The 5,001-nt window shown below is 37.7% G+C and overlaps 1 pseudogene; it reads right to left on the bottom strand.

Moving 5' to 3' along the window:
• Positions 1 to 1,918: 1,918 nt before the first annotated feature.
• Positions 1,919 to 3,476, bottom strand: LOC106416096 (annotated as a pseudogene).
• Between the last annotated feature and the right edge of the window lie 1,525 nt (positions 3,477 to 5,001).

The raw sequence follows: 5,001 nt of genomic DNA, 5'->3' as shown, positions 1-5,001 counted from the left end.
CATACCAGTACGTCGTCTAGGATAAAATGGGTTAGTTTTGCATTTGACCGAATTGTGTCAGATATTTGACTTTTCCTGGACGACTTACCAGTAAGTCGTCTCTGGGTAAACAAAAATTTCAATATTTTATTAAAGCTAGACGACTTATTTGTAAGTCTTCTTAGGTTAGTTTGCAATTCGAAAAAGAAACTTAAATATTTAACTTTACCCAGACGACTTACTTCAAAGTCGTCCAGGTAGACGACTTACGAGAAAGTCGTCCGAGATAAGCAAGGTTTGACCAGAATTTAGGAAATAAATCTGGACGACTTTGCTTATCCTGGACTGCTTTCAAGTAAGTCGGACGACTTTCAAGTAAGTCAGACGACTTTCAAGTAAGTCGGACGACTTTCAAGTAGGTCGTCTTACTTGACGACTTCCGCGTAAGTCATCTGGGAAAAGTTAAATATTTAAGTTTTATTTTCCAATTGCAAAAGTAACCTGAGACGACTTACAGATAAGTCGTCTAGCTTTAATAAAATATTGAAATTTTTGTTTTCCCGGAGACGACTTACTGATAAGTCGTCCAGGAAAAGTCAAATATCTGACACAATTCGGTCAAATGCAAAACTAACCCGTTTATTCTAGACGACTTACCAGTAAGTCGTCTAGGGTATTCTCTAGATTTTTTTTTTAACAAACAAAGATAACGACTTACAAGTAAATCGTCCGTTTGATCAGAAGACTTACCCATAAATCTTCTACAGCCAGACTACTTACGGGTAAGTATTCTACGCGAACAGATCTGGAAAAAATTTCAATTTCATACCTTAAACTAGTGAGATGACTTCCTTAGCACACAGAGTCTTCTCCAACCACCCAGAACCTCAAACGAAAGTAACCCACCAAGAATAGTATGCTTGAATGGCTCTATCAACCATAAAAAAATTTGAATCAAAAGCTTGAGTTTTTTGGATGAATATGGAGGCAAAGTGAAAGAGATGTTGTTTTTAGTTCATAACAAGTGAGAAAGAGAGAGTGTAAATCGATTTGAGGTGCATTAAGAGCTTCAAATTGGTTGTTCATGGTGGTTGGTGTATTGATTGTAATAGCAATCTTGTAAATACTTGAAGATGATGAGGTTGAGAGACTAAAAATGTCATTTTCGAAAGAAAAAAAAACAAAAAATAAACTAATGGCATTTTCGTGAATAATATGAATTTGTGGGGTGAATATGACAAAAGAAAAATTCAAGAAAAGCATGAGTTAGTTTTAGGTTTGACTTTGAGTTTTGAGTCAATTTTGCAAAAAACCCAAAAAAGAATATTGAATTGCTAGAACCATTGTTCATGAACTTAGAGATATTTTTACTCAAGTAAGGATCAACTTGTAAGATAATCAATCATATAGTGGGGTATTTTAATTAGTTTCTGAAATTCCTTTAGTTCATCGTCCCTGTATCGACAATAGAAGTCGCTAAACAGAACAATGTAATAGTGTTGAAAACTGAAGTACTACATATCGTTATAATGAACCTTCTTTAAAGAGAAAAAGACAAAAATATCACTAAATCAAGTTTTTGTTTCCAAACTAGCACTCAAGGTCAAAAGTCACAAAAATAACACTTAATGTTTTATCAAAAGTCACAAACTTAGGGTTTAGAGTTAAAGGGTGGGGTTTAGAATTTAGGGTTTAGGGTTTACGGTTTAGGGTTTAGAGTTTAGAGTTTAGGGTTTAGGGTTTAGGGTTTAGGGTTTAGAATTTAGGGTGTAGAGTTGAGAAATGAGGTTTTGGGGATAAAATTTTAAATTTTGAAAAATAAAAAAATTAAAATTTTCAAAGGATAAACTTAGAAATGTGCTATTTTGGTCATTTTAGTTTTTGAATGCTATTTTTGTGATATAAACTTAGAAATTTGCTATTTTGGAGATTTGCCTTCTTTAAATCTTAAAACTAGTTTATTTGTTATTAATACAAATTTTATTTGGAGTCTTATCAATACGAAACTTATTTGGAGCTAAACTTGTAAGTGTCACGGTACATCAGCTAAACTTTGCAAGGAGAAAGTGGAGGACCGCAAAGACAGTCGTTCCCAGCAAACGCACTGGCCGGAAACTTTGTTGTCGGAAGCTTTCCGCAAAGGTGATTCTGACTCACGTACAATGTCTGCAGTCCAGCAACCGTGGCCGGCACCTTCCCGAACACCAAGTTTCTCGACAGATCTAACGTTTTCAGCGTCTTCGCAAACGTTAGCTTTCCCATATCAAACCGGAGCTTGTTCCCCGGCGCGCGGAACTCCACCAGATACTCCGTCTGGTTCAGAAACCTGGCCGGACTCCCCGAGATCTCGTTTTGAGACAGATCAATGAAATCATAGAAGTAATATTCCGCTGGCTTCCAATCGTCTAAGCTCATCTTGATCCCGCATTTTGCAAGCTTCAACGAGAAGATGATTGGCGACGACGTCACCCACTTTGGAATAGTTTTGAGGTGAAACTTATTGTACGATAGATCCAGAGACTCGATTCCCTTAACGTACAAAGCAGGGAAAGGATCGGTAAGAAGATTGTGTGAGAGATCAAGATTGAAGATTTTGGTGAGATTCGCGAAGCTCTTCGGCACGACTCCAGAGAACTGGTTGCGTGAGAGATCCAACGTGTCAAGCGCCTTGAACCTCGATAGATAGTCTGGAATCTTCCCAGAGAGTTTGTTACGGCCTACTTCGAGAAACCTGAGAATTGGCGCAAGCGATGCGATAGACGGGGGAAGGTTCCCGGAGAATCCGTTGCGAGAGAGTACGAGAGATCGGAGCTCCGGCATGGATTTGAAAATATCGGGGATGGTTCCGGAGAGACGGTTACCGCCAAGATTGAGAAAAGACATGAGCTTGAGATTAGCGATCCCTGAAGGTATTGTCCCGGTTAAGAGATTACCGCCAAGATTGAGCTGAGATAGCTTGGTCAAATTGGAAATGGAAGTTGGGATCGGACCGGTGAACCGGTTTCCTTCCAGAAACATTTCAATCTGGCTTAGCGAACCGATATTAACTGGGAGTGGACCGGAGACACGGTTGTTCTTGATATAAACGAATTTTAGCTGTGGTAACCGGAAGAGGAATTGTGGAAAAGGTCCGGTGATGTTTTTGAGATTCATGAAGTAAATACCATCGAGGTGTTGGAGTTTGGCTAACGACGAGGAGATTGTGCCGGAGAGGAAGCTTCCGGCGACCTCGGATTGTCCACTGACCGTGAGTGCGGTGACTCGGTCACCGGTAAGGCAAGTGATACCGTTCCAGGAGCAGCAAGCAGTACCTTTCTTCCATGAGCTGAGAATGCCCGAAGGGTCTCGGGTTATACCCGATTTGAAAGCTAGAAGACCTGCCTCGTCATCTGGATGACACGTGGCGGCTTTGATGGGGTTAGACACCGGAGGATGATAACGGCTGTGAAGATGAATACTGAGAAGGAAGAAGAAGAGTTCATGATGGTGTTGTGTTGTGTTGTGGGGTTGAAAGAAACGAAGGGATGGTATTAATAGAGAGTAGAAGAGTGTCTGTGTCGGCTCGAGATGTTCAAAGTCAAAGTTGACAATTTTGACCGATCCATTTGCATGCGAGTATGAGAGCACCCGCAATATTGTTATCTAGAAAAAATGTATTTTGATTTTTTAAATATTATTTTTTTTTTCAGATAAAAAAAAATATATCAACCAATCGCGAGTTGCCATATGTCGTGGAGATCCGCAAATAGTACAAAGATTCACTAAGAAAGAATCCTTATTTAAGAATTTTAAGGATTGAATCCTTAGCTTTTGGTGGAGTCCATTGATTATTTAATTATTTTTTCCCTAAAAAATTATACTTAAGGACTCTCATTACAGATGCTCTGAGATATACAATTAAAGGTTTCCGTCCCTAAACGTGGTCGAATTTATCAGTCCCAGCAGGCTTGAAAAGGACTATTTCACCCGATTTTAAGTCTCTTCATTATCCTAAACGCTTTTTACTGCTAAAAAAGAAAAACATATTTTATTTTCTAATTTATTTGTTATGTTTTACAGAGTCAAAAAGTCAAAAAGTTCCTTCAGAACCTACGAACATCATCTTTACTTTTGGAGCATGATTATTGGAGCGTTCTTAAGGTGAGATTCTTATCGGAATGTAAGAACCCGTCTCTTAACTTTTAATTAAAAAAGCTAAAAACCGGCTCTTAAAACTTTTATTTAAAAGCCGGTTCTTATCTTTTTTAGTTAAAAGTTAAGAGACTGGTTCTTATATTCTGCTAAAAACTTCACCTTAAGAACCCCGTAATAATCCTGCTTTTAGCACTTAACATAGCTCCACAAGAATCATCCTGCTGATATACGAAGAATAATATATTAGAGACTAATATTAGAGATAGAATATATCTTTGCCTTCTACTTAGTCCTACAAGCGGTGGTGTGGCAGTCATAGTTGACGAGCTTCCTTACACCAAAGCTCTATTGCCAAACAAGCAACTGCGCAAGTGGGGATTCCGTAACTTTTATGCCACACTACGATTTCTCAATTGCAACGCAAATGGAAGAAGTGCTTTATTTTTTTTTAAATTATTATATTATTATGTTAGCAATGGACTTACATCTAGGCTGGGCATTTCGGTTTATTTATGGATTCAGTTTGGATTTCGCTCGGTATGATTTATTTTGGTCTAAAAAACTATAATCAAAGTCAGTCTAAATTAGTTTGGTTTATATTTGGTTTGGTTTAGCTTTGGTTTGGGTTCAAATGAGTCTATTTGGTTTGGTTCGGTTTTTTCCCCCACCCCTACTTACCTCCATGTTTTCAGCTCATTACTCCACTACATATTTAATACTAGAGGGGTACGCGGAATATTGTTTTATTGTTGTTAAAAGTATGATTTTTTGGATAATGTAACTATGTGATCACTTTTATTTGTTAAAAATGTTATTTGGTGTTTTTATTGTGTTATGTAGTAGTAATAATGATATGTTAATATATTTTGTCTTTGTTTTTTCAATAAT

Source organism: Brassica napus, chromosome C6, assembly GCF_020379485.1.
Source record: "Brassica napus cultivar Da-Ae chromosome C6, Da-Ae, whole genome shotgun sequence".
NCBI lineage: Eukaryota > Viridiplantae > Streptophyta > Magnoliopsida > Brassicales > Brassicaceae > Brassica > Brassica napus.
This window is presented reverse-complemented; position numbering and strand designations above follow the sequence as displayed.